Genomic DNA, 25,465 nt, shown 5'->3' with positions numbered 1-25,465 from the left:
AACCCCTTCTTCCTCTTCTCCTCCTCCTCCTCCTCCTCCTCCTCTTTCAATCGAAAGATGTGAGCTGAGATGAGAGATGAATGATAAGAAATGAGAGATGAGAGTTCAACTGAGAGATGTGAGCTAACATGAGAGATGAGAGTTCAACTGAGATATGTGAGTTGAGATGAGTGATGAGAGATGTGTTTGATAATTTAATTTTTTTCTTTAAAATTTTAAAATAATTAAATTATTTTTTAAAATGGGTAACTCATGACCCGCCCATTTATTAAATAGGAGAGTTAGGGTTTATAGGGTTGTAATCCATTTAACCTTAACCTGTTTATGACCTGACCCGTTTTCAACCCGTTCGGACCCGGCCCATGAACCTGTTTTGCCACTCCTAATAAGAATGCAAGTGATGAAAGAATGCAAGGGATTTTGAGTTTTTATTTGCTATGGCTAAATTTGCAAAGTATCAAGTCATTCTTAGCTCAAAAATCATTTTCAAAAAACAATTTTGAAGAAAATAAACAATCATTCAAAATCATTGATGAAAAGCACTTGAAATCCTTCATTATTCTTAAAACATTTTTCAAAAAACGCTATTTTTCTTGATTTGGAAATAAATTTTCTAATGGATTCTCTATAAAAATAGAGATTGAAAACAATTTTATACATTTTGAAAATTCATTTTTCCACCCTCAAGCTGCTTCATTGATGATTGTCTTAAACTGATTTTCATTTTTCTAAAAACTTGTAAATGTTTTGCATTTTTGGAAAGGAAGGCACAAAAACATTACTTAAAACCTAGTAAAGACTTGGAGAATGCCCAAAAAATGTATCATGGGTGTGTGTGTGTGTGTGACCCCATTTTATTAAAACTTTTGAATTGCTTTGAGAGAAGCATGAGTGACCATGCTTCATCGTACAAAAAAACTTGATTTTGTTTTGTATGAATTTCACAAAACACCATCATTTTAGTGATGAATTTGAAACTGTCACTAATACTTATTAATGATGGTTTGGAGTTATTAGTGATGGTATTAAACCATCACTAATAACCTTATTTTTTTTGTAGTGAGTCATTAGTTGATCTGTCTAGGCTCCTCAACTTCTTGATTGTACCATGAACTTATTAACGAAGCTTAAGTGTCATCCATTGTTTCCTTCATTTTTCTTATCTCCAATTATAATATATTCTTTTACATTTTTTTGCCTTTGCACTGCCTAAGCATACTTGTCCACTTATACCAACATTTCATCAATTTCTTGAGATAAAGATTTTGAGTGTGAAAAGTTAAACATAGAATCTCTAGCCATATGGCTATGGATGCAAAAAGTTTAAGAACCTTTCCTAACCGAAAAATCTACAAAGCCTCTATGTTGAATCTTTATTTGTTGGCACTGAGTGATTCATAGTGTTATGCTATATTACCATCAAATCCACCATCAATTTCCTCACTTTCTTACTATGACGAGTTTGAATGGCTCCAATAACTTATCAAACTTATTTATCGAAATACATGGAAGTATTAAATACAAATTAAAGGAATCATTTTTCAGTCTAACTATGAAGAGCCAACACATAGTTGTGTCTATAGTTGTGAGAAAAAAAATGTGGTGGTTTAGAAGTTTTCCACATGGATCATAAGATCATGCCTACCATTGTAGTTGAGAATTGTAGCTATTCTTAGGCATGGGTTCATCCAAGATACTTTGGGTGAATTGGAGCACACATCTTCATCCTTTTTCATTAGTAGTCTATGTCTTTAATCTACTATTTCTTTGTCTATCATCTTTTATAAGCCTTTTACATCAAATGAGCGGATAAAATGGCTAGACTCATTGCCTCTTTTTCCAAAGGCCACCTCCATATATGACAATCATCTTAATTGCTCGATGTTGACAAGTTTTATGCCATGTTTCAAAGCATGCATACCATTGTTTTGCCTCTCATCCCAAGTAAGAGATAAATTTTAATAAGATCCAAACATCATGGGTGATCAACTTATCCAACCCCAGTTATTCAAGATCTTGATCAGACAAGGTTTGGCAACTCTAGTTTATTTCTTTTGAGTGGCAATAGTAGCTATCTAGTCACAAAGGGTGAATTTTTTGAGACTAAAGGTTGACAAGAGCTAGTAGTTTAGCAACCTAGTTTGCTAACACAATCAAATTGTTCAGTTATCTTGCTGACATAATGGCTATTGCTGTCTCCTAAGTAATGTGGACCCATTCCGTTCTAACATGTTATTTCATACAGTAGTTATTACTTTTTTTTTTTCTAGAACGAGTTTCCACAAAAGGCACCAAGTGATGTTGCTCAAACTATAGCAGATCAACAAGATGAAATCTTGATATTTAATCCTTCAAATTAGTTGTGTTATGCAAAATATATCTAGCAAATGCATACTTTGGCCCTAGCTTTCCCATGCTTATGTCAATATTTTCATTAGACTTTTTGCTAAGTAATTTTTTAAATATGCATAGTTTTTTCCTTCATGCTCCAATTTATTTCAGCCTCTTTCCGATCATTATTTTAAGAAATAGATCTTGATTTTAGGGTTGTTACTAGATGCAGTTTGTGTGCATTTTGCCTTTTTTAATAATCATGTTGGAATGATAATTAACATCAGCCATTAAAAAGGCTTACTAGCTATTCTTGTATAGCTTCATTTATTTATTTTAATCCAAGTTGTGGGGCATGTACTAACTACAAATAAATTGGTGAGGTTAGTGGTGATCGATTCAATCTTATGCTACCAATGAGCTTTTTCAAGTCACTCAATCATATGTTGATTAGTTATGGTCTCAAAATTATGCCAAGCTATTTTAGGTTATAACCTAGCCCCATAATGTCTCATCGGGTTCGTACATATACAATGGTGGACTTTATCATATATATAGAAGATAAATATGTACCTAACATGCATACAATAAAACTTCTCCCTTTCTAATTGAATTTCATATTCTTAAAGGTATGCAAATTACAATATTATTTCTTTTATTTTGTAATTAATCAAATTAAGACACTCACAAACACGTCTAAATAAGGGGAAATAAGACTTATGAATAAAAAACACACATGCATATCCACTTTAAAAAGGCATAACTTTTGAAGAGGTGCAAAATTGATAAGTTTCAAATAATGAATATTATGAAGCATAAAACATTTATCACCATTATTTTGTTGAGTTTAGGTCCTATCCCCAAAATTTCCCCTCCTCTTTTACTATTAGTGATAAAAAAAAAATATGTATTAAGCAATCTAAATCTTGTGGATCTTGTCATTATTATACTTTGACTTGTTTGTTTCCCTATTTAAACCATCAATCCACTAAGAGAATCCCACATGGTTGCATATTTGATGGTTCTAATTGCTAAAGTTTCGCATGACTGATTTTGAGGCCTTACAAACCCTAAGCTTTCATAAAGAATCATATGATATGTGGAGCCACCTCTCTGACTAGTTTCTTGTAGCTTTGTTGTGTAAAACTCTTAAATATGCATAGTGGAATATATATATATATATATATATATATATATATATATATATATATTTATGTATATGTAAAGAATCAAACACAAACTACAGCAATCTAATGGTGAATACAGAAATACTCCACAACCACAGCAAGAAATGAAAGCAGTAACAATAACAATAATGATACCAGTAATTACGTGGTTCGACAATGCCTACATCCACGGGAGCAAACAATAAGGATTCACTATCATATATTGTAAATTATAAGAGTAATACAAGAACCCTTTTAATTCTCTCAAAAAATATCAACTAACACTCTATATACATCAGATATAACATATAGATAGAGTTCCCATAGTTTTTCCCTCCAAACCCTAACCACACTAACGTTCCCCATTCAAAATTTGAAATCTGCGCTAGGTTTCCTAAGCCAAATCGTCGATGATTTTAGATAGAATAGAAATTCATTTAGGCACAAACCCAAATCGTCGACAGTTACCGGTCTACCATCGACGGTTTGCCCTGCTGAACTATTGCACCCTAATTTCCTTCATGCTTTCCTTTAGAATGTGAGCCACATTTTTACAACAATCTCCACCTTGGCGAATATATGCCCCTTACAAGAAACTGAAAACATGAACCTACTGCCCCACCTTGAACTATGGACGCTAGGTTGGGAACGTCTCTCATCTAGCAACTGGAGACAAACACCAAGTCCAAGCAACACCGCTTGAACCTGCCGATGGTAGCTTCGGCTTTTACCATCAATCCTGATTTAGTTGTAGACGCAACAACCTGAGATTACACCCTAAGCTTCCAACAAGTAGGCCTTCCCACAACAGCAAACACAAAAGCTGCTACAAGCCTTTTAACACAAAAGCCCCCTATATAGTCTTCAACAAATCTCACAATTGACGGTCCACTCTATTGCCCGTCGAAACACCCCTTTGCACCATCATAAGGCATCATTGACATATCATGGACATCACAGTCTGTCCTTGGGTACCGAGTGGTAGACATTATATATCGATTCTCCACATAACCCCCCCTGAAACAGAAAATGAAGTCTCCCTGCAGTTCTATCCACAAAGCCACCCTGAGATAACATCAATCTCCCTGCAACTCTAGCTATGCGAATCTTCAAACCAAGACCCTTCTTGGTTGTACCCAACATATTCATGTCAAAAACTTCCCATAGAGTTCCCAACTAATAAGCCTCAGTCAAAGCCTGTCCAGCCAATAACATGCCATTCACACACAACAGATACATAACTCCCTTGCATTGCATCCTATCACCCCCTCTTCCACACCAAAAGCCTCACCAACTCACACACCTAGTACATATACATTACTTCCATTTCCTCCACCATAGACTTGTCCATTTGTTTTTCCCTTTTCCATGCATTGAAACTTGAAAAATAGTAGGAACCTTGCTGCCAGTAGTAATGAATGCATAAAACACCAGAATATCAAATTTATCTGAGTGGTAGTCTGATAGTGCACCTAGGCCCACCATGATCTTACTAGTCTCCCGAGCTAAAATTACCTACAATACGAACAATGCCATCTCTTTCCTAAGTCTGTAGCTCCACCTACATCACAAGCCTATTTATATTATGATACTGTTGACTCGAGATAGAATTCCCAGCATTTCTACCTTTAGCATCTAACTCTACTTGAATTACATGATTGTTGCTGCAGCAGTTTTCTGGCATTTGTCTCTCTTCCTTTACCTGAGTACGTTGCCCCATGGTTTTTCCACCAAAAGTCATATCCTCAATCACCCCTTTGTTTGCCACAAGATCACTTAGCTTGCACCCACCTTTCTTATACCCCAGAAAGATGTACTGTTCGAACATAATACCAAGCCTAGATCCTCCATCATTAGAATAGTGCACCAGTACTAGACATCCACTCACTCACGAGTAGCTTGCCCATAATTCACCTATAACTCTTATCTAGCGATATTTTTGGTGATCGGTCACATGAAAAAAGCGCCATACTCACTAACTTCACCAAGAAGGTTCTTGCAAGCCTTGCAAATAAACTCTTGAATGAAACTAACGTACTCATTCCCAATGCTTGACCTAAGGATTTCTCTCCCAGTCTAGCTCTCCACCTCAACCACATGTTAAACATGGGAAACACATAAGGTTTGTGCTACATGAGATAAACCATGACCTTTTGGGCTAAACCCATAAAAACATATGTCTGTCCTGTGATGCTATCCTTACCAGTCCCCAAACATCTTAATACATATAGTCACCCATATACCTTAACTGCATATGTCATAGCATATTTAACTTAGATTCTACAGCTGCAGCTCCATCTACAACCATAACACCTTTCAGTGCATAAATATTTCCTGCTACCTTTTCTCCTTTCATCACTATTGAGTTGCCTTCACACACTTTTATTTCCTCACTTTCAGACTTGTAACTATACCCTTTATAGTCTAAAGTGCCTAATGAAATTAAGTTCTTCCTTAGACTCGGTACATGCCTTACATCACATATAGTTCTTACAACACCATCATACATTTTGATTTTGACATTTCCGATATCAAATATTTTGCATGAAATATCATTTCCAATCAAAACACAATTGGTATAAACTAAACTTTAGGTGTCGAACCATTTTCTACTTTATGGCATGTGATAAGAGCATCCTATATCTAGGATCTAAGAATCATCCGTGAGGCACTCCGAATAGCATATCACCATCATTGCTCCTTGAGTCTCCTTCCACTACATTTGTAGACTTTGATAGACCCTGCTGATTTTCAGCATTCCCATTCTTCCACTCCTGACATTCTTGTCTTATGTGCCCAATTTTATTGCACTCAAAACACTTCACGTCCTTCCTCTTCTTGAACTGCAATCGAGATCCACTTTGGGACTTATGTCTCCCATATTCTTGGTTACTTTTCACCGCAAGCCCTTCACTATGTGAAACTTCATCACTAGCCATTTTTCTTCGATGAAAATAGAGCGATGCACTTGTCACCTCTTCCAAATTCAGGCCTTCCTTGCCCCAAATAAAAGTGGTAACCAAATTCTTATAAGTTTTATATGCATGTAGGGAATTTAATAGCATCGGAACCTTGTCTTCCTCCTTAAACTTTACATCAACACGCACCAAATCACTCACAATCTGATTGAAAGTGTTAATATGCTGGTTCAAATCCAAACCCTCCACCATCTTAAGCCAATACAGCCTTTGCTAAAGACAGAGTTTGTTCGATAAAGACTTAAACATATATCAACTTTCTAGTTTATAACAAACTTTTGCCAAAAAATCCTCATACATGACGTGATACAACGCATCATCAGCCAAACACAGACGGTTGATTGATGCTACCTTTGCCTCCAACTCATTCCATGTTGCTTCATCTATGCCTTCCAGTTGAATTCTATATAAGGCCTTCATCATGCTTTGGTACACTAAGAGATCCTTCATCCTTCTCTACCAAAAACTGAAATTCCCGGTTCCATCAAATTTGACAACGCCAAATTTTGCAGATGAAGATGTAGAGGCTATTACAACAATGCTCTAATAACAATTTTTTGTGTAAAACTCTCAAATATGCACACCATAATGTATATTTATATGTAAAGAATCAAACACACACTGTAGCAATTTAATGGTGAATACAGAAATAATCCATAATCACAGTAAGTAAATGAAAGTAATAACAATAAAAATGACACCAAGAATTACATGGTTCGGCAATGCCTACATTCATGAGAGCAACGACAAGGATTCACTATGTTCTTGTGTAAATTACAAGTATAATATATACAAGAACCTTTACAATTGTCTCAAAAAATAACAACCAACACTCTATATACATCAGATATAACATATATATAGAGCTCCTAGAGGTTTTCTCTCCAAACCCCAACCATACTAACATTCCCCATTCCAAATTTGAAATTTGCGCTGGGTGTCCTAAGTCAAATCGTTGACGGTTTCAGACAAAATAGAAATTCATTCAGGCATTACCCCAAACAATCGACGATTACAGGGCCACATTTCATAACAAGCTATCAAAATTTTTTTATAGAGGGACATATATAGGTTATAGAAAAATACATATTATTCCAAGATAATTATTTCCTTTATTCAGGCTAGCACTAAGTAGAATAATCAATTACCAAAAATCCTAAGTACGTAATAGTAATCAAAAACACAAATAAGCCACACAATCATAAAGAGAACACCACTATTTATGCAAAAAAAAAAAACTTTGAAGAGGAGGGAAAAACAATGTGACCAAAGTTTGCTTCCAATCCTCCACTATATCAAATTAATAGTTATAGCAAGTCTTCCAAGTTGAAAGTAGAGGCATAGATCAACTAAAATCATCAACAATAACAATTTATTAGCAAATAAAGTAATATGAATCATCACTAATAAGGTGGAATCAAACTCAAATAAGAAATAGAGTGATTTCACCCAAAAACAAAGGTTTTTATCCTAACCAATAGAGCTCTAAATAACAATCAAACCATTCAAAATTAAGAAAAATATAAGTCACGAACAAATATATCTTAGTTGAATTAAGAAATAAATCACCATGTGATCATCAAGATCAAGTTTACTATGCAGACAACTTTAACTCTAAATTTTCAATAAAGTGTTTTCTTCTCTCCTTCATTGTATTCTTTGTTGTTTTAAGGATGCATGAAACTCTCCAACTTCCAGCAATATTGTTGTAGTATGTGGCTCATATGATTGAGTGGAAGATATGTACAAAGAGAAAACATAAAGAAAAAAGGAATGTTGACTTGTAGGAGGAAACCGTCAACGGTTTGGGCCAGATTCGGTGAAACATTTGACGGTTCTGAACCTGTTGCATCAACTGTTTGCTCTCGATATCTAATCATCGATGGTATCTCTCCAAATCGTCGATGGTTTGGCTAGAGAACTCGCTGTTTTTTTTTTCAAATTTTGAATTAGGACGTTGGAGAGGTTGGATTTTAGAGGAAAACCCTCCGGGAACCTTTTTATATATGTTGTAACTACAATGTGGTTTGTGTCTTTGAACACAAGATAGTAAAATCACATTGTCGATTGCTCCCGTGGATGTAGGATTTGCCGAACCACATATTTTTTTTGTGTCTTTGTTATTACTTTCATTATAATTTACGTGATTGTTGTTCTGTATTTTTCACCGTTGAGTGTTGTGTTGTATGATCGTTTTATTCCGCTGTGCATTTGTTTTTATTTTTTATTTTTTTTTCAACAAATTGGTATCAAAGCATTGTTGTAATGGCTTCTAGAACTTCTTCTGCAAAGTTTGATGTTGTTAAATTCGATGGAATGGGAAACTTCGGTTTATGGCAAAGAAGGGTGAAGGATCTGTTGGTGTAGCAAGGTATCGTGAAGGGTTTATATGGAGTTCAACCAGAAGGAATGGATGAAACAAATTAGAAAGAATTGGAAGCAAAGGTTCTGCCGACTATCATACTTTATTAATGTGGTCAATGATGTGTTGTATCATGTCATGGAAGAGGATTCTCCCGTGGTTGTTTGGCAGAAACTTGAAAGTCAGTATATGTCTAAGTATCTAACAAATAAATTATCTCTTAAGAAAAATTTATATTCGCTTAAGTGGTGGAACATTCGGATTTGAACCAACACATCAATGCATTCAATTAAATTATAAGTGATTTAATGCAGGTTGATGTGAAATTTGAGAAAGATGACAAGGCGCTGATACTATTGAATACCCTACTTGCCTCTCACACATATGAAAACTTGGTCACGACTCTAACATGGGGTAAAAAAACCCTGAATTCGGAAGAAGTAACAAGTGCATTTCTAAGCTTTCATCAAAGAAATAAGGTTGGCGATAAAATTTCACATGGTGAAAGGCTTGTGGTGAAAAGTAACCATGAATGTGGGAGAGGAAAATTTAGGAATGGATTGAATCATAATAAGTCTCGATCGTAGTCCAAGAAGAAGAAGGATATTCGGTGTTTTAAGTGTGGGAAAAAGGGGCACATAAAATGATATCGAAGTGTCCGGGCAATGATGACAATCCTCAAATTGTAAGGAGTTCTAGCTCGGGAAACCAACAAGTTGACAGTGTTCCTATACGCAGATCCAAATGCACTATCAGGCCACTGCCCAGGTATGTATTTGATGATCTAGCGTCTTATGCTCCTATTACCAGTTGTAAGGATCCAACTACCTTTCAAGAGGCAGTGCATGACTAGGAGAAAAGTAGATGGATGAGTGCTATGGTGGAGGAAATAAAGTCATTGGATAAGAACTAGACATGAGATTTGGTGGAGCTCTCAGATGGGAGGAGGGTGATAGGTTGCAAGTTGATTGTATTCCTATACGCAAATCCGGATGCACTATTTGGCCACCGCCCATGTATAGATTTGATGATCTGGCATCTTATGCTTTTATTACCAGTTACAAGGATCCAACTACTTTTCAAGAGGCTGTACATGACCAGGAAAAAAGTAGATAGATGGGTGCTATAGTGGAGGAAACATAGTCATTGCATAAGAACCAAACATGGGATTTGGTGGAGCTTCTGGATAGGAGGAGGGTGATAGGTTGCAAGTGGGTATATAAGAAGAAGGAAGTAATTTTAGAAAAGGAAGGAAAGAAGTTTAAGTCATGGTTAGTGGCAAAAGAATACTCACAAAAGAAAGGAGTAGATTATGATGAAATCATCTCACCTGTGGCCAGACACACTTCCATCAAGGTAGTATTGGGATTAGTGGCACATTATGATATGCAGTTGGAACAAATGGACATGAAGACAACATTTCTCCATGGTGATTTGGAGAAGCAAATCTATGTGGTATAACCATAAGGGTTCAATCAATCTGCACATGAGCATTATAGTACAATCATGCAGATGGATATCAAAAGCAAACATAAGTTTGCCAATAGCTAGCATGTAGTTCACAAAGATATAACCATCAGCAGAAAGTCACAATCAACATTCAACATTTAACATGCATACATAGTCAGTATTTCCAAAGTAGAACTCATAACGATTGCAGATAAAGCATATAGCAATATTAGAAATCATTACATAACAAAGTTGTTTGCAGAATATTTTTTTTTTAAAAAGTACTATCGAAATACAATCAAATACAAAATGTTTCAAAGGATATCTCTCTCAAATAACTAACAATAACTCTCAGCTAGTCCTCATCAATATCATTGCCACCAAATGATCTTTCGTCCTCCTCGTCATCATCTTCGTCGTCCTCTTCACTCGAGCTCGCTTCCATAGGAGCTTTCCTTTTTGAAGATGAAGCACTACCCGTTTTTTCTTTCAACCCATGTGAGTCATTGATCAAAGGAGCTGAAGTTGGACTGGATCTTTACTTGAAGTGCATTCATATCACCATGAAGGGTATTAAATTTCGAATCCATGTCCTAACAAAAATGCTAAAACCATGCAGGAGGTTCAGTGGTTGTACCTACAGGAGCAAGTGGCTTCTGATGGTGTGGATCATTCCTATGAGCACGTTCTTCCTCCATAAGTACATCATCTTGTGGAGGTGGATGGCTTTTAGGAATCTACCCAAATGCTCGATCTAATTCATAACCCATGAGTTTCACGGTGGTAGATGAAAATTTATCTGAGGCTTTGCGTTTGACAAATAAAGTTGATGGACAAGCTAGACCAAGATACTCAAAAATGAGGTTCAGAGCCCCTCCATAAAGGAGAATGGCTTGTCAAGTTTCTTCCTTGGTAATCATCAATTTCAATATAAGGGTTGGAAGGTCAATACGCTTGTAGGTGTAAATGCATCACATAATAAAACAATCTAAGTTGGATATATGGTCTCGTGACCCACTCCTAGGTAGAATGTTATATGTTATGAGCAAGTGAATAGTCTTAGCCTCAAGGGTTAACTGCCCATACAACAGAGGATGCCTAAAATAAATTGGTTGCTCGGTTAAAATAAGAGGCAAAAATGTTTGGGGGGGTGAACTCGTGTTCCATTATCCATGATTGTCCCATATTAAGACACTCAAAATCACCAATCTCAATTCGAAATCTTTCAGCAATGGTTCATGGGGTGGGTGGAAAACACTTGCTCATTATCTGAGTTGTGTACATATCGTCTTCTTTTCCTAATTTGTATAAAATAGACGTACTAAATTTGGATAAACCCCTTTGGGTTGATAAGATAGAAATCTCTCCCAACCTAAGGCAAAAAATCTACGAAGAATATTAGGAAAGTGTTCTTGCATAAAATGTATATCAAGAATCTTACCCAAAATAGGTTTGAGAGATCGAAGGTGCTCATTATAGATTTTCCTAACCCCTGGAGTTAGCAGCCAATGTTGAATATGCTCAGTATCATCCTGACCTATGGAAGGATTTTTGTGTGCAATACTCTTTGCTCTTGGCATCGTGTTGGATTTTTTAGGTTGAATGCACAAAAATCTTGAATATGGAGTGTGAATTTGAGTTGAATAGGCAAGATCTGAGCATGGATCTGAGTTTTTGAAGCAAGATCGAACTTTAGATAGGTAGTATAGGAAGAGACGCAGGTTTGGGTAAGAGAAGAATAGGGTTCAGGGAGCTAAAGTGCTTAAAAGTTAGGATCTTTTGTGAGTTTAAAATGTTATATTTGTGTGGTTCGGCTGACTAGATAGCCAGTTCGGTCGCCCAAACATTCCGAGTTTTAAAAAACTCCTAACATAATAGGCGTTTGGTCGACTAGATAGGGAGTTAAATCGCTCAAAGTCTTCAGTTGACTCTCGTTTGAGCTTTCAGTCGCCTGAACAACTTGATACTCTCAATGACCAGTTTAATGGGGATCCGGTCGACTGACTTACACCATTCGGTCACCTGAAGTCCTAAAATTTTCAAATAACTTAAAATTTCTCCCAAAACAAATTTTGCTCAAATTACTTCTCTAGCATGCAATAAGCCTAATTCACTTCTTGTTAAGGTGAAACAATATTCTTGAAGAGGTTTCGTGAATATATCAACCCATTGTTCATTCGTGCTCACAAATTCAATACTAATGTCCTCCTTTTGCACATGATCTAGAAGAAAATGATGTCTTATATCGATGTACTTTGTTTTTGAGTAAGGTATCGGATTTTTAGATATGTTTATGGCGCTGGTATTATCACACATGATTGGTACAAACTCATGATACAATTTGTAGTCTTTGAGCTGTTGCTTCATGTACAATACTTGAACACAACAACTACTTGAGGCAACATATTCAGCCTTGGTGGTAGACAAAGCCACAAAGTTCTGTTTCTTGGAAAACCAAGATACCAGAGAACATCCTAAGAAATGACATGTATCACTTGTACTCTTGTGGTCAATTTTGCACCCGGCATAGTTCGCATCGAAGTAGCTGATCATATCATAGGATGTGTCCTTTGGATACCATAAGCCTAAATCTATAGTACCAATCAAATACCGTAATATCCTTTTAACATCTATTTAATGTGATTCCTTAGGAGAGGCTTGAAATCTAGCACGCATACAAGTGGTGAACATTATATCTAGTCTAATGGCCGTTAAGTAAAGCAGACACCCAATCATACCAGGGTAGTACTTGATATCTACCTTGCCACCTTCTATATCAAATTTCTTGAGCATGTCTTTTATATACTTCGATTGGTTTATAAATGTGTCATTCTTAGCTTGCTTGATGTGAAGTCCTAGAAAATATGTGAGTTCACCCATCATGCTCATCTCAAATTTATCTTGCATGCATGTAGAAAACTCTTTGCATAGATTCTCATTTGTGGCATCAAATATGATATCATTAACATAAATTTGAATGATAAGCATATCATTTGCTTGGGTTTTGATAAAGAGAGTACGATCCATTTTTCCTTTCGAGAATCCTCTTGCTAACAAAAAGCCATTCAATCTCTCATACCAAGCTCTAGGAGCTTGCTTTAAACCATACAAGGCTTTCGACAATTTAAACACATGGTTCATAAAATTGAAATCTTCAAAACCTGGGGGTTGTTCTACATATTATTCTTCATTTATGAAACCATTTAGGAATGCACTCTTTACATCCATTTGATAGAGTTTGAAATTTTTTTTATGGGATGCATAGGTAAGTAACATACGAATGGCTTCCATTCTAACTTATGGAGCATAGGTTTCCTTAAAATCAATTCCTTCCTCTTGATTGTAACCTTGTGCTACCAATCTAGTCTTGTTACGGACAACAATGCCATTTTCATCCTTTTCATTCCAATAGACCCATTTAGTACCTATAACTGAATGATCAACTGGTCTAGGAACTAGCTTACGTACTCTATTTCTTTCAAATTAATTTAGCTCTTCTTGCATGGCTAATACCCATGAATCATCATTGATAGCATCATTTATGTTATTAGGCTCCTCTTGTGACAGAAACGCACAACGATCACACAGGTTCTTAAGTGAAGATCTAGTTGACACCCCTCGTGATGGTTCACCAATAATTTGGTCCTTAGGGCGATTCTTCATGAATTTTCATTCTTTTGGAAATTCGTTGGCTTCATCTTGATTTTAAGAGTCATTATTGGAATGGTTCTTTAATTTCAATGCTCTCTTCTTTGCTATCATGAATTGCTAAGTCTTCTAAGCCATTTCTAATCTCTAGTTCTTCATCAAAAATGGTTTTAGAAGAGAATGGGTTGGCTTCATCAAAGGCTACATGAATCAATTCTACAACTGACATAGTTCTTTTTTTGTATCCTCTAAAGGCTTTACTATTTAAATCATATCCTAGAAAAATTCCTTCATTAAATTTTGCATCAAATTTTCCTAGGTCCCCTTTATCATTCAAAACAAAACATTTACATCCAAAGACATAGAAGTACGAAATGTTTGGTTTCTTTCCTTTCCAAAGCTCGTAAGGGGTTTTATTCAAGTTTGCCTAATGGAAACCCTGTTCATGACATAACAGGCAGTATTTACAACTTCAGCTCAAAAATATTTAGGCAAGTTATGCTCATTTAGTATAGTCCTAGTCATTTCTTGTAAGGATCTATTCTTCCTCTCAACAACTCCATTTTGTTGAGGTGTTCGACGTGCTAAAAAGTTGTATGAAATTCCATTTTCATCACAAAAGTATTCAACATATTTATTTCTGAAATCTCCACCTCTATCACTTCTTATGTGTAAAATACCATAACCCTTTTCATTTTGGAGTTTCTTACACAAATTGGTAAGCATTTTACACACTTCATCTTTGGAGGCTAAGTATAACATCGAGGTGAACCTGGAGTAGTCATCTACTATGACAAATACATATTGTTTTCCTCCTAAACTTTGTGTTTTAGTAGAGCCAAATAGATATAGATGAATTAACTCCAATGGCCTTCCAGTGGATATTAATTGCTTCTTTTTTAAGCTCATCTTGGCTTGCTTCCTAAGTTGGAAAGCATCACAAATTATATCCTTTATGAATTTAGTATTGGGTAAGCCTTTAACTAAATTCTTCGTAGCTAACTTAGATAGGAGGTCCATGCTAGCGTGTCCTACTCTCCTATGCCATAACCAAATAGATTTATTCAAGGCCATAAAACACTTTACGTCTTGAGACACTAAGTTTTTAAAGTTGGTGCAATACATGTTTTCACAACGATTTGCAATGAAGAATAATTCGTGTTTTTCTTCATTTTCAATGATACACTTATCCTTTTTAAAGGTTATGTCAAATCCTTTGTTACTAAGTTGACTAATACTAAGCAAGTTATATTTTAAACCTTCAACTAATAAGACATTCTCAATGATTAAGGAAGGTTCCTTACCGACTTTGCCAATGCCGATAATTTTACCTTTGGCATTGTCTCTAAAAGTGACGTGTCCACCTTGCTTTAGTTTTAATGATGTGAATTTGGACTTATCTCCCGTCATATGCCTTGAGCATCCACCGTCCAAATACCACTTGTATTTTGAAGGGGTGGACCTAAAACATACCTACAAAAGGATTCAAGTAATTTTATTAGGTACCCAAATCTTCTTTGGTCCTTTTAGGTTAGTTTTTGAAGTTTCTTTGACTTTCCAAACACCTTTTTAGTTTTGTCATTCTTTCTTTTAAATGGGCAATCAAATTTGATATGACCCTTCTTTTTACATAAGAAACATGTGGTGTGTGTATAAGCATTGTTTGAGGAGGTACTGGCATAGTTTTTAGATTCTCTTAAAAAATAACCCATATAAAGATTCTTCTTCCTCTTATTTTCTTTTCCATTAAAGCCAATGTCTTCTTTATCTATACTCATCTTTTGAGAGCCAACTAGTTTTTCAAAGTTGTCTTTTTCACTTGTGGAGTTATATATTATTTTAGAATAATCTTCTATTTTTCTTTCCAAACTAGTGATCTTTAAATCTTTTTCACTTTCAAAAATGGTTTGTGATTTCAATTCTTCTAGTTCCTTTGACAGTTTTTCATTCTTATTCTCTAGTGCAACGATGTATGAGTCTTTTTTCCTTTTCAACAGTGTGATTTGACTCTACTATCTTCATTAAAGTTTCATTCTCACTTTTTAGTGTGGTGTTTCATTTGAAAACCCTAACAAAATTTTTATGCAATTTAAATAACTCAATTTGCAATTCAATGTACGAGGGCATGCTATCACAGGATTCATTGCAGGATTCATCACTAGATTCAATAAACGAATTAGAACAAGAGTTTACCTCATCGTTTAGTGCCATATGGCAGAAGTTTACCACCTCATGATCGCTCGAATCACTTTCTGAGCTACTAGAGCTGGATTCATCCCAAGTTGTGGCCTTCATTGCCTTCTTCTACTTTCTTTTTGAATCCATTTTAAGTTATGGATAGTCGGGTTTAATATGACCTACTTTCTTGCAATTATAGCAGCTAGGATCTTCTGCTTTTTCTTTTCTTTTCTACTTTTTTCTCCTTTGTCCATCCTAGAGCCTCGGAATCTACGTGTGAATTTCTTATTATTTTTAAAGAACTTATCAAGTCTTTTAGGGATTAAAGTGTAAGTTAAGGTGCAATCCCAAGAGGGGGTGAATTGGGTATTTAAATTTTTTGTGTGGAAGTTTGATCAATTTTAAACCTTATTTAATACGTGCTCTAAATGTTTTAACTACCATGGAAATATATTTAGCAATCAACTATACCAATAACAACAATCCTAAAAATGAAACCAAATCACAAGACTTACAATATTTTCAGCAAATTAATATGGATAACAATATGTTCAATCCCGCAAATATTTATGTTGGTATTTGAATAAATAATGAACTGATACCTTGCAATTCTAGCAGATTAAATCAAGCTTAAATCCGTAGCTATAGCAGAAATTGTTCAAAATAGGTATTCAAATCATTCACGACATCCACAAATCAAAGTACAACATTCATAGCATTCCCAAATCAAAATAAATCATGTTTCACCCCTATGACGGGTTGTGCGGCCCAAAAGCTAAACTTGGCATCAGGCCGGCCAACCAGTGCTAAGTCAATATAGTCTGTTAGTATGATTTGCCGTCATTTTCACAAATTCCAAATTATTCTCAATAATTCTAGAAAAACTCAGTATAAACCATAAACATATTTCAACAAGTTTAATAAAAAGAGTTACACTCATGCCACACAATTTAAATGCTTATACCATAATATAATAAACTATTTGGGAAAATATATTTTGCAGAAAACAACGGTCTGATCATCTCCATAATTTTCATTTAATTCACAATATACACTTTTTAAGAAATTGGAAGATGATTACCCTACTCACTTGGTTTTCCCCAAATACATATATAATAACAAAAAAATCATCGTTTCCATATGCCTAAATAATTCAGAAAAATCATATGTAGTATTTCGATATCCAAATTCTCAATTTAATCTGTTCAATTTTGAAAATAATTGACATAATCTATTCCCCTTACTTTAGTCTTGGAGTGGTGCCTAGGATCCCCAAATGACGATTCCACTCCGATTAACTTGTTAAGTATTGTTGCTAAGACCTCGTAGTGGTGTTCGTTTTTTGATTTGGCCAAGAGACAATCGAGAAATCTAGAGAGAGAGAGATGCATGGAGGAAAGAGAGAGTGACCGGTGTAGGGAGACTCCGTAATTCAGTTGGATTCAATTGAATTCAACCTTCTTGATTCTTTAGGAAGGTTTGATTATATATATATATATATATATATAATATTATGATAATATATTATTATATTATACTATATTATTTAACTTTAATTTAATTTTAATTTAATTAATTATTTATTTATTTATTTTTAACCTTCCATACATATTATTTTTGGGGTTGTTACAAAAATTATGAATTTCAAAGCAGGCAGTAGCCTTTCGATTGACTAAACTTGTTCAGTCGATTGAACCCTTTAGTTTGGTTGCTTGAACTAACACAATCTAGACTTTAGCAATGGCAATAGCCATTCAGTCAACTAAACCATTGATTTAGTCACCCGAACTCTCTAATGCCAGACTAGGTTGTTGAGTTCCAGCATTCAGTCAACTGAGCATAAGCCTCAGTTACCTAAACACTCCCGAATTCAATGTTTTTTTTTTTTTTCAAAACTCATTTGTATCCTTTTATAAATATGTTTGGACTTTGTAAAGTTATTTTCTAGGTTATAAAATAGGTCTCCAAGTCCAATAAGTAATCCTAAGAGCTTCACAGCAAGCATAAGTTTAAGAATACTTACATGAGACTTATATTACAATAAACGGGAAATCCTATCAAAGTATTCATGTTTTTAAGCTTGATCTTCATCCAAGCTCTTCTTCAATATTAATAGCCATTCTTCATTTTGCTTATGTTCTTCATGGCTTTACATTTAAATATGGTCCGTTGTGCTTGTAAGATATAATACCTGTAAATACACTTGAAAGCACAATTAGATTCTTTAGTTTGTCATTATCAAAACAAGATTAAGCCTTGTTAGGCCAACAATCTCTCATTTTTTGATGATGACAAATAAGAAGCTGAATGGGGTAACCTTGGTAAGGCTCTTCCTCACAATAACCATAAAACAAAAAAATTAATTGATGTAGACATATTTGTTCAAGCTTAATTGTAATTGAATTTTCTTCTTTTAAAAAAATATAATCAAAAATACCATTTTGTCATTTGCCATATTTAGAAAATTTCATTATACTCCCTCTTTGGAAAATACTTGAATAATATAAATACAAGAATATTATTCATTTTTCTTATTCACCCCCTTTGGACATCAGTAGAAATTATTCAACAAAAACATTCAACATCTTAGAACAAACATGCATTTTAACATCAATAGGAAACATACGTTTGCCAACTATCAGCATGCATTTCACAAAGATATTACCATCATCAGAATGTCACAATTGAAATTTAGCATACAACATGCATGTATAGTCAATATGTCCAAAATAAAATTCATAACGATTGCAACAAGATCAAATATTAATACATAACAAAGTTGTTTGTAAAATAAAATAAGTACAACCATAATATAAGAAGTTTCAAATAATCTCTCTAACAAATAAGAACTCTCAGCTAGTCCTCATCAATATCATCTCCACCAAATGAGCTCTTGTCCTCCTCATCATCATCGTCGTCTTCTTCACTTGAACTCGCTTCTATGGGAGCCTTCCCCTTTGACAAGGAAGCACTACCCATGTTGCTTTTAATCTGTGCGAGTCGCTAATCAAAGAAGCTGAAGTTGGATTCGATTGTTTGTTGAAGTGCATTGTATTTAGTTTCCATATCTCCACGACTAGAACTCATTGTGAATCCATATCCCGATGATAATCCATAAACCATGTAGGAGGATTAGTGGCTGCACCGGCAGGAGCAGGTGGCTCCTCATGGTGTGGATCATTTCTATAAGCATGTTCTCCCTCCAAGCCTATATTCACATTATCTTGCGGAGGTTGACGGTTCTTAAGGATCCAACCAAGTGCTCGATCCAATTCATAACCCATGAGTTTCACGGTGGTTGATGAAAATTTATCAGAGGTTTTTTTTTTTTTTTGACAAATAAAGTTGATGAATGGGCTAGACCAAGATACTCAAAAATGAGATTTAAAGCCCCTCCATAAAGGAGAATGACTTGTCTAGATTCTTCCTTGGTAATCAACCATTTGAGTATAAGAGTGAGAAGATCAAGACGCTTGCATGTATATAAGCGCCACATTACAAAATAGTCTAAATAAGAGATATGGTCTCGTGACCCACTCCTAGGTAGAATGTTGTATGTAATGAGCAAGTGAATGATCTGAGCTTCAATTGTAATCTGCCTATACAAAGGAGGATGACCAAAATAAATTGGTGGTTCGGTTAAAATGAGAGGCAAAAATTCTTGAGTTGTAAAACCTTCCTCCATTGTCCAAGTTTATCCTAAGTTAAGACACTCAAAATCCCCATTTTCAATTTGAAATATGTCAGCTATGGTTTGTGGGGTGAGTAGAAAACACTTTTTCATGATTTGGATAGTGTACATTACGCCTTTCTTTCCTAGATTTGCATACAATAGGCGTACTAGAGTTGAATAAACCCCTTTGGGTTGATAAGAATCAAATCTATCCCAAACTAATGTAGAAAACATACTGAGAATATTAGGAAAGTGTTCTCGCATAAAGGAAATATCTAAAACCTTGCCCAAAATAGGTTTTACCAAACGAAGATGTTCTTTGTAGATTTTCTTCGCTCTTAGAGTCACAAGCCATCGATGAATATGCTCTATGTCATTTGGACTTGTGGAAGGGTTTTTGATGCTCTTTGCTTTTAGCAGGATTTAAAGTTTATGTGTAGAGAAATCAAAGAAATATGAAGTTAAGAAGCAAGATTGGAGCGTAGATCTGAGTTTTTTAGGCTAGATTGAGGTGTAGAAGGTTAGAAGAGGGTGAGACGCAACTTTAGGTGAGAGAGGAATAGGGTTCGAGCAACCAAAATTTTGAAACATTAGGGTTTTCCACGAATTTTAGATTTTATAACTGTGCGGTTCGGTCGCCTGAACATTTTGGGTTTTAAGAAACTCCTAACACAGTAAGCGTTCGATCAACTTAATAGGAAGTTCAGTTGCTCAAGTATTTGGTCGACTCAATGTTGAGCTTTCAGTTGCCTGAACCACTGAATACTCTCAGTGACCAGTCTAATGTGGGTTCGGCGGACTGACCTACACCCTTTCGGTCGCCCAAAGTCTTGAAAGTTTTAAATAACTTAAAATTTCACCCGGAACACTCAAGTTAATGAACAACTTCTCCTCAAACTACCTCTCGAGCATGTAATAAGCCCAATTCACGTCTTATTAATATAAAGCGGTCCTCTTGAAGAGGTTTTGTGAATATGTTGGCTCATTGTTCATCTGTGCTCACAAATTCAAGACTAATGTCCTCCTTTTGCACATGATCTCAAAGAAAATGATGTCTTATATTGATGTCCTTTGTTCTTGAGTGAGATATCAGATTTTTAGATATATTAATTGCGCTGGTATTATCACACCTTATTGGCACATATTCATAATCCATTTTATAGTCCTTAAGTTGTTGCTTCATATACAATGCTTGAACACAACAACTGTTAGCGACAACATATTCAACCTCAGCAGTAGATAATGCCACATAATTTTATTTCTTTCTCTCAATAACTCCATTTTGTTGAGGTGTTCTAGGTGCTGAGAAGTTGTGTGTTTTCATCAAAAAAGTTTTCAACATCTTTATTTTTGAACTCTCCACCTCTATCACTTTTTATGTGTAAAATATCATACCTTTTTTTTCATTTTGGAGTTTCTTACACAAGTTGGTAAGCATTTTACATACTTCATATTTTGAGGCTAAGTATAATACCCATGTCAATCTGGAGTAGTCATCTACTGTGAGGAATGCATATTGCTTTCCTACTAGACTCTGTGTTTTTGTAAGGCCAAATGGATCTAGATGAATTAATTCCAATGGCCTTTCAGTGGATATTACTTGTTTCTTTTTTAAGCTTGTTTTGGTTTGCTTCCCGAGTTGGCAAGCATCACAAACTTTTTCTTTTGTGAAGTTTGTATTGGGTAAGTCCTTAACTAAATTCTTCCTAGCTAACTTAGATAAGGGGTCCATGCTAGCATGTCCTAATCTCCTATGTCATAATTAGCTAGATTCATTCAAGGTCATAAAACATTTTACGTCTTGAGATACTAAGTTTTCAAAGTTTATGCAATACACGTTTTCACACCGATTTACAATGAAGAGTATTTCATGTTTTCCTGCATTTTCAACTATGCACTTGTCCTTTTTAAAGGTTATGTTATATCCTTTATCACTAAGTTGACTAATACTAAGCAAGTTGTGTTTTAAACCTTCAACTAATAAGACATTCTCAATTATTAAGGAAGATTCCTTGCGACTTTTTTTATGCCGATAATTTTACCTTTTGCGTTGTCTCCAAAAGTGACGTGCCCACCTTGCTTTAGAGCTAATGATGTGAACTTGGACTTGTCTCCTATCATATGCCTTGAGCACCCACTGTCCAAGTACCACTTGTCTTTTGAAGGGATGGACCTAAAACATACCTACAAAAGGATTCAAGTAATTACTTTAGGTACCCAAATCTTCTTTGATTATTTTTGTTTAACTTTTGATGTTTCTTTTACTTTCCACACCTTTTTTGTTTCCATATTCTTTCTTTTGAGTGGGCAATCAAATTTGATGTGACCCTTCTTTTTACATAAAAAGTATGTGGCGTGAGTGTAGATGTTATTATTTAAGGAAGTGTTGGCATGGTTTTTAGATTCTTTAACAAAATAGCCCATGTAGAGATTCTTTTTCCTCCTATTTTTTATTCCATTAAAGCCAATTCCTTCGTTGTCTAGAGACATCTTTTGAAAGCTGACTAGTTTGTCAAAATTATCTTTTCCTCTTGTGAAGTTATAGATTAGTTTAGATTTCAAGTCTTGTGGTTCTTTTGACATCATTTTAATCTTAGTCTCTTGTTCAGTAATGTATGAGTCCCTTTCTTTTTCAATAATGTGAGTTGACTCTAATTTCTTCATTAACATTTCATTCTCACTTTTTAGTGCGGTGTTTCGTTTGGACACCCTAACAACGCTTTTATGCAATTTAAATAATTCAACTTACAATACAGTGTATGATGGCATACTATCACATGATTCATTGCATGATTTATCCCTAGAATCAATAAGTGAGTTTGAATATGAATTTAATGCCATAAGGCAAAAGTTTGTCACCTCTTGCTCACTTGAGTCACTTTTCGAGTTGCTTGAGTTGGAGTTATCCCAAGTTGTGGCCTTCATTGCCCTTTTCTTCTTCTTCTTCTTAGATTCCTTTTTAAGCTATGGATAGTTAGGTTTAATGTGACCTACCTTTTTACAGTTATAGCTTGTTGGAGGTTCTACTTTTGTTTCTTTCCTTCTTGTTTCTCCTTTGTCCATTTTAGATCCTCAAAATTTCCTTGTAAACTTCTTATTCTTTTTGAAAAATCTACCTTGTTGTCTGGTGATTAAAGCTAGCTAGGTCTTCTTCATCCATCTTCCTCATCACTTGAGCTTTCTTTGAAAGCTTTAAGTGTGATGGATTTCTTGGCTTCGCTAGCTTCAGTTGTTCTTTCATTAGTGGCCATCTCATAGGTGAGAAGTGACCCAATGAGTTCTCTTATAAGGTCATAGCCTTTAAGTTTCTACCTTCATTTATGGTTATGGTGTTGGGTTCCCAAACAGATGGAATTCCTCTAAGGATTTTCCTAATCATTTAATAAGTAAATTAGTTCTTCCCAAGTGCGTTTAGGGAATTTATATCATAGGTGAACCTAGTATACATACTAGATATGGATTCTTCTAGGTTCATCCTAAAAGTTTCATACTCACCAGTGAGCATGCCTATTCTACTCTCCCTAATGTCTATGATTCCTTCATATGTTATTTCTAAATTATCCCAAATTTCCTTGGCACTCTTGCAGCCCATTATTCTATTGAATTCGTTTGCGTCTAACACACATTATAGTGCATTCATTGCACTCTAATTTATTTGCATTTGTTTCATGTCCATTTTGTTCATTACTTTCTTCCTTAGGAATTTGTTTATTATCAGTGACTTTGGTAGGAATATAGTCTCCTTGGATAACAACTCTCAAAACCCTCCAATCCATAGTTTGTAAGAAGATTCTCATCCTTGCTTCCAAAAGGTGTAGTTCACACCGCAAAATATTAGGGGTCTGGAAGAGGATTGTCCTTCACCAAATGGGGACACACCTAGGTTTGCCATTTTGACTAGGTTTTCTAGGTTTGAAAACTTAAAACATGAAGTATAAAACCAGAAAATCAATTTAGAGAAGAGGAACATCGCACAACATTTATTCAAGAATGAAATTAACGTATTTGTTTGCTATTGGGTTGCCCTAACACAATTAGGGTTAGCCTTTTTTAGTTAGGTTTGAAATCTTACCATTTGCCCAAGTTTTGGTAACAATATATTTCAAAAATAGAAAGATATCAGGTTGTTCGCAAAATATATTTCACGCTTCAGTCAACTCAACTTGGAGTTCAGTCACCTAAACCAATTAAAATTATAAATTTCGAAGCAAGTAGTAGCCTTTCGGTCGACTAAACTTTAGGGTCGATCACCTGAACTTGTTCGGTCGACTGAACCCTTTAGGTCGGTCACTCGAACCAACACTATCTAGACTTTAGCAATCGTAGTAGTCATTCGGTCAACTAAACCATAGATTTGGTCACCCGAACTCTCTGATGCCAAACCAGGCATTTTAGTTCCTGCATTCGATCAACTGAGCATAAGCCTCGGTTGCCTGAACACTCTAAAATTCAATGTTATTTTTATTTTTAATTCCAAAACTCATTTGTATCCTCTTGAAAAGATGTGTGGACTTTGTAAAGATATTTTCAAGTTATAAAACATGTCTCTAAGTCCAATAAGTAATCCTAAGAGCTTCACAAGAAACATAAGTTTGAGAAGTACTTACATGAGACTTATATTACAATAAACATGAAATCCTATCTATGTCTTCATGTCTTTAAGCTTGATCTTCATCAAAGCTCTTCTTCAATATCAATAGCCATTCTTCATTTTGCTTATGTTCTTCATGGATTTACATTTAAATGTGGTACATTGTGCATGTAAGATATAATGCATGTAAATGCACTTGAAAGCACAATTAGATTCCTTAGTTTGTCATTATCAAAACGAGATTAAGCCTTGTTAGGCCAACATATAAAGCTATATTTTTTTTCATCCATCTCTTCATCTTCCTCATCACTTGACCTTTCCTTGGAAGCTTTAAGTGTGATGGATTTCTTAAATTTGTTATTTTTAGTTACTCTTCCATTTATGGTCATCTCATATTTGAAAAGTGGCCCAATTAGCTCATCTAAGGTCAATGCCTTTAAGTTTCTACCTTCAGCTATGGCTGTGGCCTTATATTCCTAAACAGATGGGAGTCCTCTAAAGATTTTCTTAACCATTTCATATGTAGGGTAGTTCTTTCCTATTGCATTGAGGGAGTTTATGATATGAGTGAATCTAGTGTACATACTGGCATGGATATGGATTCTTCTGGGTTCATTCTTAAAGCCTCATACTCACTAGTGAGCATGTTTATTCTACTATCCCTAATGTCTACAATTCCTTCATAAGTTATTTCTAACTTCTCTGAGATTTCCTTGGCACTCTTGCAGCCCATTATCCTATTAAATACGTTTGCGTCTAACGCACAATATAGGGCATTCATTGCACTAGAGTTGATTTGCATTTGTTTCATATCCGTTTCACTTTCCTCTTTAGGAACTTCTTTATTATCAGTGCATTTGGTAGGAACGTACTTTCCTTGGACAACAACTCTCCAAACCCTCCAATCCATGGTTTGTAGAAAAATTCTCATCCTTTTGTTTCCAAATGGTGTAGTTAACACCGCAAAATATTGGAGGCCTTATGGAGGATTGACCTTCACCAAATGGGGACACACCTAACTTGGTCATTTCGATCTTTGTGCAACTACCTGTTAGGATTTATTGCAACCTATGCTCTCATAACAATTCA

At 35.1% G+C, this 25,465-nt stretch overlaps 1 protein-coding gene across 1 annotated transcript in view; it reads left to right on the top strand.

The window, feature by feature from the left end:
* LOC131148361 (L-ascorbate oxidase-like) overlaps positions 1-25,465 on the top strand; it is a 40,701-nt gene that overhangs the window by 9,859 nt on the left and 5,377 nt on the right. The gene's annotated exons all lie outside the window — the stretch shown is intronic.

This window comes from Malania oleifera, chromosome 2 (assembly GCF_029873635.1).
Source record: "Malania oleifera isolate guangnan ecotype guangnan chromosome 2, ASM2987363v1, whole genome shotgun sequence".
NCBI classification, from domain to species: domain Eukaryota; kingdom Viridiplantae; phylum Streptophyta; class Magnoliopsida; order Santalales; family Ximeniaceae; genus Malania; species Malania oleifera.
Note: the sequence above shows the minus strand (reverse complement) of the source record. Positions and strands in the feature narration are given on the sequence as shown.